Below are 16,376 nucleotides of genomic sequence, written 5' to 3' on the forward strand. Positions count from 1 at the left end.
GGAAAACAGGCTGCCTAAGTATGGTTCTCAATCAGAGACAACGATTGACAGCTGCCTCTGATTGGGAACCATACCAGGCCAAAAACCGAAATACAAAACATAGAACAAAAACACAGAATGCCCAACCCAAATCACGCCCTGACCAAACTAAAATAGAGACATAAAAAAGGAACTAAGGTCAGGATCCCCCCCCCCCCCCCCCCAACCCTCCCAAAAGGTGCGGACTCCAGCCGCAAAACCTAATCCCATAGGGGAGGGTCTGGGTGGGAACCTGTCCGTGGTGGCGGCTCTGGCGCGGGACATGGACCCCACTCCACCATAGTCTTGGCCCACTTAAGTGGCGCCTTTGGAGCGGCGACCCTCTCCACCAGCCCTGGACTGGGGGCCCTTGCAGCGGGCCCCGAATAGGCGGCAGAGTCTGGCCGCTCCTGACTGACGAGCGGCTCTGGCAGCTCCTGACTGACGAGCGGCTCTGGCAGCTCTTGACTGACGAGCGGCTCTGGCAGCTCCTGACTGACGGGCGGCTCTGGCAGCTCTTGACTGACTGGCGGCTCTGGCAGCTCCTGACTGACGAGCGGCTCTGGCAGCTCCTGACTGACGGGCGGCTCTGGCAGCTCTTGACTGACTGGCGGCTCTGGCAGCTCCTGACTGATGGGCGGCCCTGGTCGCTCCTGACTGACGGGCGGCTCTGGCAGCTCCGGACAGGAGGGAGACTCTGGAAGCGCCGGACAGGCGGGAGAACCTGGAGGGAGGAGACGGAGAGACAGCCTGGTGTGTGGAGGAGGCACCGGATGGACCGGGCTGTGGGGGAGGACTAGAGCTCTGGTGCGCAGCCTTGGCACCACTCCTCCAGGCTGGATGACCACTTTAGCCCGGACCCTCTAGAGTGCAGACACAGGTTGAACCGGGCTGTGGGTGAGCACTGGAGATCTGGTGCATACCACTCGCACCTCTCCCTTAGGCTCAATGCCCACATTCACACGGCACAGGCAGAGCGCAGGCATAGGATGCACTGCACCCTCCCAGCGCCCCTGAGACAGCACGCAGAGCCGGCGCAGGATACCCTGGGCCGAAACGGCATACCGGAGACCAAACACTCTTGAGCCTGCACAATACGCCCTGGCTGGATGCCCACTCTCGCATGGCACTTGCGGGGGGCTGGCCTATAGCGCACCTGTCTATGAGTGCGTACTGGCAACACCGTGCGCTTGACCGCATATCACGGTGCCTTCCCAGTACTACCTTCTTCCGGTAAGCACTGGGAGTTGGCTCAGCTCAGCTTTCACTGCCTCCAGTTCTTCCTTGGGGCGGCGATATTCCCCAGCCTGTGCCCAGGGTCCCTTACCGTCTAGTATCTCCTCCCAAGTCCAGGACTCCAGAACCCTCTGCTCCTTGTTACCACGCTGCTTGGTCCTTTTTTGGTGGGTAGTTCTGTAACGATCTTCTTCATCTGATGAGGAGTATGAAAGATCGGACCAAAACGCAGCGTGGTAAGTGTCCATTTTAATGAAATGTAACAGAACACTGAATAACCAAAGTGAAACAATGAAAATCCAAACAGTTCTGTATGGTGAAACACAGACACAGAAAACATCTAAAACAAACGAAGTGGGTGTCTCAGACACAGAAAACATCTAAAACAAACGAAGTGGGTGTCTCAGACACAGAAAACATCTAAAACAAACGAAGTGGGTGTCTCAGACACAGAAAACAGCCCTCCAAATGAAAGTGAATAGCCTCCATTATCAGGGCCAATGCTTATCATACAACTATAATAACTAGAACCCAGACTTTCACCTAGCCAGATCACATGGTATTCATACTGTAAATATTATGCATGCGGGTCAGTGAGGCCAGAGGACTTGCTTAATGCCTGTGATAGAAGGAGAGCATCTCCACTGAGCTTCAATAATGGAATCAGGTTGCATTAACTCTGCATGCTAAACACTTCTCACCCTCACATTCTTCATTTAGTTATATCTGACAGGCCGTTAGTGTGTCATGCAAAGTAATGACTGTGTCCCCATGTGTGATATGAACAATGAAATAACAATGAACTGACTGAAATGGGTGCATGGATGCAACCTGGAGGCTTCTTAATTAGGTGTGTGTCCTTCTATACAGACTGCAGTGCCCCTTCATGTAAACCTGGAGATGCTGCAATCTCAACCAGAAGCCCTCCTGTGGGTCTCAAATCCTCTGCACCCAGTTTTTTTATTGGTTATTCCAAAACTTTGAATGTGATAATTCGTATTAGGTTTCAGATTTGGTCATCCGATGTGACTTGTAAAGACCATTTTATAATTGAGATAACATTACAGAAATGCAAAAGCCCAGAATAAGAGTGAGCAGGAAAGCCATGGTATGAAGGAATCTCCTGAAATCAACTCCCCTTCAGGGCCAAGTTTTTTTAAAGGTTTAAACTGGATAAGAATGATCCGGATTCTGTAATCCCCTGTTTTGCAATAGAATACGTTAAATTGACTGCTGTTTAGGTACAATATATTGAGAAGTGTCAAATAGATATACTTTCGTACAAGTGATAAGCAGGCTCTATTATTTTATTTTATTTTAGTTACCTTTATTCATTAGTTTACTCATCTCTGTTTCATTGACAGTGTAGAATTAGTAACATGACCAGTCCAGTAGATGGCAAGGATAGGCCTATTCAAAGCATTGAAAAGACATATTCTGTGATCTCGATATTGTGGTATCTGGATCCGTATGATCCTATCCGATCCTTTTCTGAAAAACTGCAGTCAATCTAACGTAATGAACCTCCCCATCGTCGTGACACAGAAATTACATCCCAACCTTTGAGTTTTGAAAAAACGCCTTCATGAATAATAGGCTGCCTTCAATAAATTGAAATGACTTGGTCAGAAAATAACATTGAACAGAACATTTCCAGGGCAGAATATTTCAAAAGAAACTAAATGTATGTGATGATGTGGCCGGTAAGATTTTTCGTCTTGAAAGTCCAATATCACAAACTTGACTGTTGACATGCAAAACATGTTGGGCAGTGTAGCAGTGGACTAAATACCAAAATGTATTTTTTGTGTGGATCCCTTTAAATTAAAATAAAGTTTTACCTGAGTATTTATAAGGAAAGATGATTCAAAATCATGACTTGACAAGTGTGATATAACTTGGTGGGAGGAGCGCATCAACAGTGGTGTAAAGTACTTAAGTAAAAAGTACTACTTAAGTATTTTGGGGGAGTATCTGTACTTTACTTTACTATTTATATTTTTGACAACTTTTACTTTTACACTACATTTCTAAAGAAAATCATGTACTTTTTACCCACTACATATTTCCTGATACCCAAAACTACTCATTACATGTTGAATGCTTAGCAGGACAGGAAAATGCTGAAGAAGAGGACACGTGGTCATCCATACTGCCTCTGATCTGTCAGACTCACTAAACACAAATGCATATTATGTAAATGATGTCTAAGTGTTGGAGCGTGACCCTGGCTACATTTAAAAAACAAGAAAATGGTGCAGTCTGCTTTGCTTAATATAAGGAAGTTGAAATTATTTATACTTTTACTTTTGATACTTAAGTATATTTGCAACCAAATACTTTTAGACTTTCACTGGGTGACTTTCACTTTTACTTGAGTAACTTTCTATTAAGGTATCTATACTTTTACTCAAGTATGACAATTGGGTACTTTGTCCACCACCAAGGTGTGTGACTTTGAGAATCACCTTATTTTCTATTCTTCTTTAAGAAAGAAAGAAAGAATACCTTTAAGAAAATAAATTGTAGAAATGGGTGGGGTTTAGCCATAATTTGGGCGTTGTGGCTGTGTTAATTAGTGATGACCGTAGTGACCAGAAGACATCACATGGGTTGTCAAAGGTTTGATAAAGGTTGTGACCTGTCATTATTCTAACTGTGAAAGCTGAATGGCCTGAGTTGACTCAAAATGGACATCTCTCCCATTTGAACTGAACTGAATTTGATTGTGCATGCCATGAAAGCTTTTATTTATTTTGTTTATTTAATTGGGCTAATGAGTGGCGCAGCGGTCTAAGGCACTGTATCTCAGAGCTAGAGGTGTCACTGCAGTCCCTGGTTCAAATCCAGGCTGTATCAGATCCGGCTGTGATTGGGAGTCCCGTAGGGTGGCGCACAATTGGCCCAGCGTTGCCCGGGGTAGGCCGTCATTGAGAGACAATGAATAAAGAAAACTGATTAAGTAGAGGAATAGCAGGGAAGACAAATGCCAGGGTCATCTGTAGGAGGACACTGAGACTCCATTGCCGACTAGTGATTTTGGCCCAACCGTGTGTTACCTGTCGTTACGGGTGCGACGTAGGAGATGAGAAGCAGGTACTGGGAGTGAAGGTTTATTAGCTGACGGACATGAAATGGAACAGGAACAGCGTCTGGACAGGAACACATAACAAACACAATATGGAACAATGCGGACACAGGGAACACAACCAAAGAAGAGACAGATATACAGGAGGTCATCAACAAAGTGAAGGAGTCCAGGTGAGTGCAGGTGAGTGCAGGTGAGTGCAGGTGAGTGCAGGTGATTGAGTCCAGGTGAGTCCAGGTGAGTCCAGGTGAGTACAGGTCCAGGTGAGTGCAGGTGAGTGCAGGTGAGTGCAGGTGAGTCCAGGTGAGTCCAGGTGAGTCCAGGTGAGTCCAGGTGAGTGCAGGTCCAGGTGAGTGCAGGTCCAGGTGAGTGCAGGTGAGTCCAGGTGAGTCCAGATGAGTGCAGGTGAGTGCAGGTGAGTCCAGGTGAGTCCAGGTGAGTCCAGGTGAGTACAGGTCCAGGTGAGTGCAGGTGAGTGCAGGTGAGTCCAGGTGAGTCCAGGTGAGTCCAGGTAAGTGCAGGTCCAGGTGAGTGCAGGTCCAGGTGAGTGCAGGTGAGTGCAGGTGAGTCCAGGTGAGTGCAGGTGAGTGCAGGTGAGTGCAGGTGAGTCCAGGTGAGTGCAGGTGAGTGCAGGTGAGTCCAGGTGAGTGCAGGTGAGTCCAGGTGAGTGCAGGTGAGTGCAGGTGAGTCCAGGTGAGTGCAGGTGAGTGCAGGTGAGTCCAGGTGAGTGCAGGTGAGTCCAGGTGAGTGAAGGTGAGTCCAGGTGAGTGCAGGTGAGTGCAGGTGAGTCCAGGTGAGTCCAGGTGAGTGCCAGGTGCAGGTGAGTGCAGGTGAGTGCAGGTGAGTCCAGGTGAGTCCAGGTGAGTCCAGGTGAGTGCAGGTGAGTCCAGGTGAGTGCAGGTGAGTGCAGGTGAGTCCAGGTGAGTCCAGGTGAGTGCAGGTGAGTCCAGGTGAGTGCAGGGTGAGTGCAGGTGAGTCAGGTGAGTGCAGGTGAAGGTGTCCAGGTGAGTAAGGTGAGTGCAGGTGTCCAGGTATGAGGTGAGTGCAGGTGAGTCCAGGTGAGTCCATGTGAGTGCAGGTGAGTCCAATGAGCGCAGCTGTGCATAATGTTGGTAACAGGTGTGATGACAGGTAGCCTTGCGCCCCCGAGCGCCAGGGAGGAGGAGCAGGAACAGGTGTGACACTGTGCTCAGTAAATAAACTCCATCCAAGTTATTTATTTCCTCTAAATGTGACAGCGAGGCTCCTATTGCGAAACAGCAAAGGCTTCAATTGCAAAACAGAAATATATAAGAGCCTACTGCATGTGTTAAATCTAGGTCACCGCCTCGTTCACAACAAGCTTATACCAGTTTTGCAAAGAAACATCAACACTGATCATCTCACATTATCTAACTTGGCACACACTCATTTATAAACCACCTTTTCTTCTCTTCAGCAGGTTAAGTCCATTGCACATATTTGTTGAGGCCCCTGAAGTATATCATTAAAGTTGAGGCCCCTGTGCTATTTTTCAGGGGAAGTGGGTGTCTTACAAGTTTTGAGGAGTGAACAACATGTTCTTTCATAATCTGTATTTAGTATGAATAGTTTCTCTGCAAGCGTTCCTCTCAGAGTGGATGCATCTGGAGTGAGCTGGTATAAAAGACACACATTCAGCATAATGTAAGTAGAAATGATAGGGTCGTTGCTTTGATAAGGCTTGTTTGTTTTTGTGATGTGTTAAGTATTTAAAAGACGAGAGATCTTTATAGAAATAGACATGTGCAATAACATTCTTTACAAACTGTCTTTTAAAGTATTACAATTTATTGCAAGAGTGATGTGCACTTTAGGTTTTTAATGTGAGGACACTGACTATTTGTGTGTACTTCAGGGTTTATCTTGCTGGGTCGGTTGGCTTGCTGCTCATCTTGACTGCTGACGCTAGAGTTGAGTAAGGAAGGTACACTTCTGCTATTTCCTCTCACATCATAACCACACAACTCAGAAATCATACGCTGTTTACATATTGAATCAACGCCGGGCCGTGTGAAATCAAATGCTATTGTTCCTTATTGATTTGTTTCCCACTGACCCCTGTATAGGAACTCCTCTGAGTCTAGCTTCTGTACCGAGACAAAGGAATGTCTGCTCTGTGATCTGGTTTGCAAGAATGATGATTATGAGGGGAGTCGATTGTAATGCACAAATGAACGGCACATAGCAGCTAAAACTACGTCAGGAGTTTGTTTCTCCACCTTTTTTTCTTTTACACGTTTAGTTTTAGATCAGGGTCGCAGATACAATACAATAGCATTTTCATCACAATAAACTTGATCATAACGTTCCATACAATTGTGAAAACAAAAAATATATGTGCCTGCATGCGTAAAAACAGGAGCTTCCCCCTACCCAGCTACCAAGCTTCCATCCACCCGACAACCACAGCCCCAGAAATCAGCATTCCCACCCCTTCCTACCCACCACGTCTAGAAACCAAAGTTGCTTGAACCCCCACAGCCTCCACCCATGGACTGCCCCTTCCCCCACACCCTCCACCCATGGACTGCCCCTTCCCCCACACCCTCCACCCATGGACTGCCCCTTCCCCCACACCCTCCACCCATGGACTGCCCCTTCCCCCGCACCCTCCACCCATGGACTGCCCCTTCCCCCACACCCTCCACCCATGGACTGCCCCTTCCCCCACACCCTCCACCCATGGACTGCCCCTTCCCCCACACCCTCCACCCATGGACTGCCCCTTCCCCCGCACCCTCCACCCATGGACTGCTCCTTCCCCCACACCCTCCACCCATGGACTGCCCCTTCCCCCACACCCTCCACCCATAGACTGCCCCTTCCCCCACACCCTCCACCCATGGACTGCCCCTTCCCCCGCACCCTCCACCCATGGACTGCCCCTTCCCCCACACCCTCCACCCATGGACTGCCCCTTCCCCCACACCCTCCACCCATGGACTGCCCCTTCCCCCACACCTCCACCCATGGACTGCCCCTTCCCCCACACCCTCCACCCGTGGACTGCCCCTTCCCCCACACCCTCCACCCATGGACTGCCCCTTCCCCCACACCCTCTACCCATGGACTGCCCCTTCCCCCACACCCTCCACCCATGGACTGCCCCTTCCCCCGCACCCACAATGTCAATTGTTTCACCACATTGGGGTATCGTGTTGAGTTGTAGATCAGTTATGTAGGGATGTTTCACTTTTGCACAGTCCTAACCCAAACCTACATCATCTGTAATGCACTCTACAGCACAGGATTCTGACTGAATGTTTGTGTCTGTGTCTGTGTTGCAGGTGCGCCACTATGACTCAGTGAAATGGCTGTCGACAGACAAGGAAGCCCACTTCATGGATAAGGCCATAGTCACCACATTCATGAGACTCTTCAAATACATCACCGGATCCAACAAGGCTGGTGTGTGTGTGTGTGTGTGTGTGTGTGTGTGTGTGTGTGTGTTTTTTTGTGTGTGTGTGTGTGTGTGTGTGTGTGTGTGTGTGTGTGTGTGTGTGTGTGTGTGTGTGTGTGTGTGTGTGTGTGTGTGTGTGTGTGTGTGTGTGTGTGTGTGTGTGTATTTTTTTGTGTGTACATCTATTTGTGTGTGTGCATGCATATGCATGAGTCTGTTTCCATGCTTGTGTGTCTACCTGGCAAGATGTGTTTACCCATACATTTTTCCGATAGGCATCAACATTGACATGACAGTCCCGGTGATTGTCGAGGAGACGAAGAGGATTTCACGGTCATTTGTCAACCTGACAAGTGCATAGGGTGTAGGGTCAAGGGGTCCATTTGGGATTGGCCTAACACTCCATATAACTGATTTTAACCTGGATGCCACAGATCTGTATACTCTGTATAGACAACTCTTACATGGTCATCTTTAAAATACTTTGATTCAGATTTTCTAGAGTGCCAGATGGGCGCGGTTTGCACTTTTGGGACTATTCCATTGTTGCCATTATGCAAGACAAGCTCATTTGAGCGCAGCTTAAGTATTTTAAATAACACAAAGACTTTTTCAACTAGGGACGCACAATATATCGGTAAGCATATCGGAATTGGTCGAAATTAGCTATAACTGCCAACAACGGCATCGGTCCAATGTCTAATTTAACGGCGGTGTGCAAAACCAATGTCAAAGTTGACGTGCACACCTATATAACGTAGGTACATGACATAATGACACCACACAAAATGTTGCGCTACACGTGCAACACAGCATTCCTAACTTAGCCCACAATGTCTGCTGTGTTGGTCGAGCAGTCAACAAGTCGAGCAGTCATTTGAAATAGTAAGAACATTTCAGAGAGACAACTTAAAGTGAAATCCAGTAACGCCAAGATAATGGAATTCATTGCCCTTGAAAATAATCACCCACAACTCAAAAGTGAAACCAGGCTACCTAAGTATGGTTCTCAATCAGGGACAACGATTGACAGCTGCCTCTGATTGAGAACCATACCAGGCCAAACACAGAAAACCCAAATCATAGAAAAAGGAACATAGGCAACCCACCCAAATCACGCCCTGACCATACTAAACAAAGACATAACAACAGAACTAGTCAGACTAAGTCAGAACGTGACCTTAGGCCCTGAAGCAAGGATATGCATATTCTTGGTGCCATTTGAAATACTTTGAAGTTTGTGGAAATGTGAAACACAATAGATCTGGTAAAAGACAATACAAAGAAAAAATCTACAGTTTTTTGTATTTCTTTTGTACCATCATCTTTGAAATGCAAGAAAAAGGCCATAATGTATTATTCCAGCCCAGGTGGCAGCTGTGTATGTGCAGAGTTTTAGACCGATCCAATGAACCACTGAATTTCTGTAAAACAAATTGTATCAGTACCGCCCAAATGTGCCTAATTTGTTTATTAATTACTTTTCATGTTCAAAACTGTGCACTCTCCTAAAACAATAGCATGCTATTATTTTACTGTAATAGCTACTGTAAATTGGACAGAATTGAAGCTTTCTGCTAATATGAGATATGTCTATGTCCTAGGAAATGTTCTTGTTACTTACAACCTCATGCTAATAGCTTTAGCCTACGTTAGCTCAATGTCCCGCAGGGGACCCACCGATCCTGAAGAAGTTTGAACTATATGCTTCTGAAAAGGCAGCTTGACAAAGTCCAGGCCACCTACAACAAAGACTAAAACTCCCCTGCGGGATATGACAGGTTAGTGCACGGTGGTAGGCATGCCAGTGGTAGCCATGCTGGTTAAGTGTGCCTTGAAGTCTAAATAAATCACTGACAGTGTCACCAGCAAAGCACCCCCAGAACATCACAGATTTTCACTGGTCTAATCTCTATTTCAAAACTCACGGACCAGGCAAGGAGGGCATTTAATCAGAGAGGCAATAAAGAGACCAAAGATAACCCTGAACGAGCTGCAAAGCTCCACAGCGGAGATTGGAGTATCTGTCCATAGGACCACCTTAACATATGAGACTAAAATGTTGCTTGTTGGCCATCAAGGAAAATGCTATGTCTGGTGCAAACCCAACACCTCTCATCACCCCGAGAACCACATCCCCACAGTGAAGAATGGTGGTGGCAGCATCTTGCTGTGGGGATGTTTTTCATCGGCAGGGACTGGGAAACTGGTCAGAATTGAAGGAATGATGGATAGCGCTAAATACAGGGAAATTCTTGAGGGAAACCTATTTCAGTCTTCCAGAGGTTTGAGACTGGGATGGAGGTTCACCTTCCAGCAGGACAATGACCCTAAGCATACTGCTAAAGCAACACTCGAGTGGTTTAAGGGGAAAGATTTAAATGTCTTGGAACGGCCTAGTCAAAGCCCAGACCTCAATCCAATTGAGAATCTGTGGAATGACTTAAAGATTGCTGTACACCAGCAGAACCCATCCAACTTGAAGGAGCTGGATCAGTTTTGCCTTGAAGAATGGGATAAAATCCCAGTGGCTAGTTTATAGAGACAAACCCCAAGAGTCTTGCAGCTGTAATTGCTGCAAACGGTTGATTAGTAATGCACGCTCAAGTTAGATTTTTTTGTAATCACTGCCAAAGGTGCTTTAACAAAGTACTGTGTGAAGGGTCTGAATACTTATGGAAATGTGATATTTCAGTTGTTCATTTTTAATACATTTGCAAAAAAAAAATAACTTTGTCATTATAGGGTATTGTGTGTAGATTGATGAGGGATTTTGTATTTTTTATAATACTGTTTACATAACAAAAATGTGGAAACCGTCAAGGGGTCTGAATACTTTCCGAATGCACTGTTGCTCCATTCTACTGTATTAGATTTTTTCCCTCTTGTTGTTTTATTTGTATTATTATTTTGAATTGCTGCATCATTGGGAAGGCCTCGTAAGCAAACATTTCACGGTAACACCAATTGTATTTGGCTCATGTGACAAATAAAATCTGATTTGATTCATGTAGAGCTGTGACTGAGTACTTCATGGCTAAAGATGATACACGACCCTGAAGAAATCCTTTAGGGTCAGCTGGATGATAGAGAGGGCTGGGTTCCCAGGCAGAACTGCAATCTTCTTAAGAGAATTTCTCCACAGCTGATCAGCCACTGTCTAAGAAGTTGAGGCAAGATGATAGTTGACGCAAGGTGATAGTTGAGGCAAGGGGATAGTTGAGGTAAGGTGACAGTTGAGGCAAGGTGGTGATAGTTGAGGCAAGGGGATAGTTGAGGTAAGGTGACAGTTGACGCAAGGTGATAGTTGAGGCAAGATGATAGTTGAGGCAAGGTGATAGTTGAGGCAAGGTGAAAGTTGAGGCAAGGGGATAGTTGAGGCAAGGTGGTGATAGATGAGGCAGGGTGTTAGATGAAAAGAGTAGAACCGCACTCAAGGTCCATAATTTTTATTTTTCATTGTATTTTTCTGTAAATAGCCCTATAAATACAGGTAAAGGGGAAAGAAATATATCGGCCATTGGCTTTTAAAAATGTGGAAAAGCAGGTCACTCTAGGGATACTGTATATTACGCTCTTCCAGTGAGGCTTATGGGCCAATAGAGATGAGGACCAACTGTTCTGGGGCTGGTGGGTCAGGACATAGTCAGCACCCCAGGTGGTGTTTGCATCAGGTGCCAGTCATGCTGAAGTCCGGAGTCCACTGGGGTGGAGGGGGTCCCATTGAGAGAGAGGATCAGTACCACCTGGTGATGCTGTTATTATATCATGATGCATGATGATGATGCTGTAAATAGTGCATGATGTGCAGCACTTATTATTTGATGTGGTCTGACAATAGTTGTGGCTACACCTCTTTCTGACATCATAGCCTATTACAGAATACCCTATTACACCATATAATTAAATATATAATGGTAAGCACATCCTGTCTGTGACCACAACAACCAATAGGATTGAAGCGTGAGGATCAACTTCTCCACTGTTTTGGTACCCTGGCTACCACACTGTGAACAGCGTGAAGTGAACCCGTGCGTGCACATGTGCCGATACTGTGCGTGACTGTGTGAGAGCAAAGTCTTGCATCTTGCTCATCTCAATATCTGCGGTGCTGTTCGTGGCATCATTTAGCTGAGTCCACCTTTTTAAAACAAGATCTCTCAAGACGTGATGGCTGGGTATGTTATACTTTTTTCCCTTCACTGTTTCTGTTTACTTACCAACTCTTTATGGAATTGTTATGCCAAACTGTAGTGAATTCCCACTCCCAGTGGTGCTGTCCCTCGGTTATCACATCTCAGACCTCACGCAACCCATCCCCGACAGTGCCAGAGTGAAAACAAAATAAGAAATCCCTGTGACCTCTGTGACCAGGCCACTGATGGTTGCTAAGGGGGCGGACACCTGACAGCACTTCTGCCTGCTCAGATCCGAGACTCCTCAGTCTCTCTCCAGGTGAACATGTGTGATTGTGTGCCTGGACAGAAGTGGGTGTGACTATTGTAACTTGTTGTGTACTTAAACTTGTTATTGGTTGTAGTTATTTTGTCTAGTTGTCATGATGTTTTTGTTGTAAACATGCTCAGGAAGCATTCTCATATTCATACAATCCTTGGATATAAGAGCAACGTCAACTTACCAACATTACAACCAGGAATATGACTTTCCCGAAGTGAATCCTCTGTTTGGACCACCACCCAGGACATTGGATCGGATCCCAGTACGCGACCCAAAACAACGGGAAGCAGAAGGGACAGATGGAGCAGCCTCCTGGTCAGGCTCCGTGGACGGGCACATCGCACACCTCTCCCGAGTATAGACCTCAGGAGGCTGAAGAAATGTGGCTTGTCACCGAAAACACTCACAAACTTTTACAGATGCACAATTGAGAACATCCTGTTGGGCTGACCAGGTGGCGAATCGCATCTCTGCATGTCTGGCAGACATATCAGTGTGGATGACGGATCACCACCTCAAGCTGAACTTCGGCAAGACGGAGCTGCTCTTCCTCCCGGGGAAGGACTGCCCGTTCCATGATCTCGCCATCACGGTTGACAACTCCATTGTGTCCTCCTCCCAGAGCGCTAAGAACCTTGGCGTGATCCTGGACAACAAACTGTCGTTCTCAACTAACATCAAGGCGGTGGCCCGTTCCTGTAGGTTCATGCTCTACAACATCCGCAGAGTACGACCCTGCCTCACACAGGAAGCGGCGCAGGTCCTAATCCAGGCACTTGTCATCTCCCGTCTGGATTACTGCAACTCGCTGTTGGCTGGGCTCCCTGCCTGTGCCATTAAACCCCTACAACTCATCCAGAACGCCGCAGCCCATCTAGTGTTCAACCTTCCCAAGTTCTCTCACGTCACCCCGCTCCTCCGCTCTCTCCACTGGCTTCCAGTTGAAGCTCGCATCCGCTACAAGACCATGGTGCTTGCCTACGGAGCTGTGAGGGGAACGGCACCTCAGTACCTCCAGGCTCTGATCAGGCCCTACACCCAAATAAGGGCACTGCGTTCATCCACCTCTGGCCTGCTCGCCTCCCTACCACTGAGGAAGTACAGTTCCCGCTCAGCTCAGTCAAAACTGTTCGCTGCTCTGGCTCCCCAATGGTGGAACAAACTCCCTCACGACGCCAGGACAGCGGAGTCAATCACCACCTTCCGGAGACACCTGAAACCCCACCTCTTTAAGGAATACCTAGGATAGGATAAAGTAGTCCTTCTCACCCCCCCCCCCCTTAAAATACTTAGATGCACTATTGTAAAGTGGTTGTTCCACTGGATGTCATAAGGTGAATGCACCAATTTGTAAGTCGCTCTGGATAAGAGCGTCTGCTAAATGACTTAAATGTAAATGTAAATGTCTGTATCACCGCCTGGTACGACAACTGCTCCACTCACAACTGTAAGGCTCTCCAAAGGGTAGTGAGGTCTGCACAACGCATCACCGGGGGCAAACTACCTGCCCTCCAGGACACCTACACCACCCGATGTCACAGGAAGCCCAAAAAGATCATCAAGGACAACAACCACACGAGCCACTGCCTGTTCACCCTGCTATCATCCAGAAGGCGAGGTCAGTAGAGGTGCATCAAAGCTTGACCCAAGAGACTGAAAAACAGCTTCTATCTCAAGGCCATCAGACTGTTAAACAGCCATCACTAACATAGAGTGGCTGCTGCCAACATACTGACTCAAATCTCTAGCCACTTTAATAATAAAAAATTGGATGTAATAAATGTATCACTAGTCACCTTTAACAATGCAACTTTATATAATGTTTACATACCCTACATTACTCATCTCATATGTATATACTGTACTCTATACCATCTACTGCATCTTGCCTCTGCCGCACGGCCATCGCTCATCCATATATATTTATATGTACATATTCTTATTAATTCCTTTACACTTCTGTGTAACTGTTAGATTACTTATTAGATATTACTGCACGGTCGGAACTAGAAGCACAAGCATTTCGCTACACTCACATTAACATCTGGTAACCATGTGTATGTGACCAATAACATTTGATTTGATTTGATATAGATTGCTCTAGTTTGCTTTTCACTGTTAAATTCCCCATTGCATTGTATTGCTACTGTATGCATTGTATTGCTACTGTATGCATTGTATTGCTACTGAATACTGTATGAACAGTATTCTTTCATATCGCTCTTTGTACAGAACCATGTCCACCTCATATGTCCTCTGGAAATAAAGATCATTCTTGTGTGTAACTTCGGTGTAATTCCTCTGACCAGCAAAGGTCGCACTGGATTTGTGACTTATTGGCACCACTATGGTAGCATACAGAGAGTTCACAGTGGACTTGCCATGCAGACCTCCGCCCTATTCACCAGCATGCTGAGTAAATGCAGCTTCCGGTTGTGGGGAGGATTCAAATAAAGTATTTAAAATGTGTGTGTGTGTGTGTGTGTGCGAGAGAGAGAGACTGTGTATGACTGTGTGTGTGTCTTCAGTGCACTCTGCACCTTTCTGTCTAGATCTGACACACTTTGTGTTTTTTGGAGCAGTGGACCAAGGACTCGGCCTGTAGAATTATGAATCTGGCTTTTCCACCACAATGGCTGTGAGATGCATTAAACTTATGGAGTTGCTCATTTCTATCTAGTGGTTTGCCTCCCTTCTCCACTCTGCTGACCCTGTTCTAGATAATTCCATTGATCACTATAATGAAGCACTGTGACCAATAGGAAGGAGGTTCACACTTTGATTAAGATCCATGCTATTATGCAACCGTCAAAAACTGTAATGCACCTTGGAATATTGCTTACATTTTAAAACCGGCTTTTGTTGGTGGACCCACTCTTTGATATGCAAGCATGTAATACATGAACAGAATAAAGGATTTGTATTGAGCTCTAAATTCAGACTCAATATCTGTGGCTTCCTGCACTCTCACCTCACACACACACATACAAAGAAACAGTCTTGGAGTGGTATAGCTGTCTCATCTGGGCCGCTGGCCATTTTTCTCAGACTTAATTACATTACATGGCTGCATATTTTAGGACACGGCTTGTCAGCTGAAGCTGAAACTTAGGCAAGTGACTTCCCTATCATTATACTGTATTATAAGATATATTTGTTTGTTTGTTATGGATTCAACAGGTGTGTGTGCGTTGTAGTGCGATAACATAGACACAGTCCTGTGTGTGAACAATACATGGGATGGGAAAACGTGTTGCGCTAGCTGTTGCAGTGTAAAAGGTAACCGTTGTTGACATGGGATATGCGTGTGAGTGTCTCTGGCCAGGTTCCTGGTCTACAACTATCAAGAAGCTTTCTCCCCAGGCAGGAGAAGAACTCACACTCAGTCCCTCTTCTTTCCTTCTCTCTTCTTTTGTGGGTTTTCTCTGCACTCCGTGGGTGTCACGCCCTGACCTTAGTTATCTATGTTTTCTGTATTATTTTGGTCAGGTCAGGGGGTGACGAGGGTGGGTATGTGTGTTTTTTGTCTTGTCTATGGGTTTTTCTATATCTATGGGGGTTTTGTATGTCTAGGTATTTGTAGAACTATGGTGGCCTGAATTGGTTCCCAATCAGAGACAGCTGTTTATCGTTGTCTCTGATTGGGGATCCTATTTAGGTTGCCATTTTCCATTTTGGTTTTGTGGGTTATTGTCTATATGTAGTTGCCTGTCAGAACTTGTGTTATATAGCGTCACGGTCGGTTTGTTTCTTTGTTTAGTCGTTAATTAAAAGAGGAATGTATGCTTATCACGCTGCGCCTTGGTCTCATCAATATGACGAACGTGACAGAATAACCCACCAAAAAAGGACCAAGCAGCGTGAAAGGGAGGAGCAGCGCTTTGTGGAAAACATGGACCTGGGACGAAATACTGGACGGTAAAGGATCCTGGACGTGGGAGGATATTTTGGCAGGAGAGGATTGCCTACCATAGAGGCAGGTGGAAACAGCACAGGAGGAATGGCGAAGTAAGAGGGAACAGCAACGACGTCGGGGAGGTAGGCCACAGAAACACCAAGATCATTTTTTTGGGGGGGCACATGGAGCAGTTGAGGGGTGAGTCTGAGATGGTCGAGGTGTTATTGGACAGATTGGAGGAGAGAACAGAGGGGTAT

The sequence above is a fragment of the Oncorhynchus gorbuscha genome, linkage group LG08 (genome assembly GCF_021184085.1).
Source record: "Oncorhynchus gorbuscha isolate QuinsamMale2020 ecotype Even-year linkage group LG08, OgorEven_v1.0, whole genome shotgun sequence".
Taxonomy (NCBI): domain Eukaryota; kingdom Metazoa; phylum Chordata; class Actinopteri; order Salmoniformes; family Salmonidae; genus Oncorhynchus; species Oncorhynchus gorbuscha.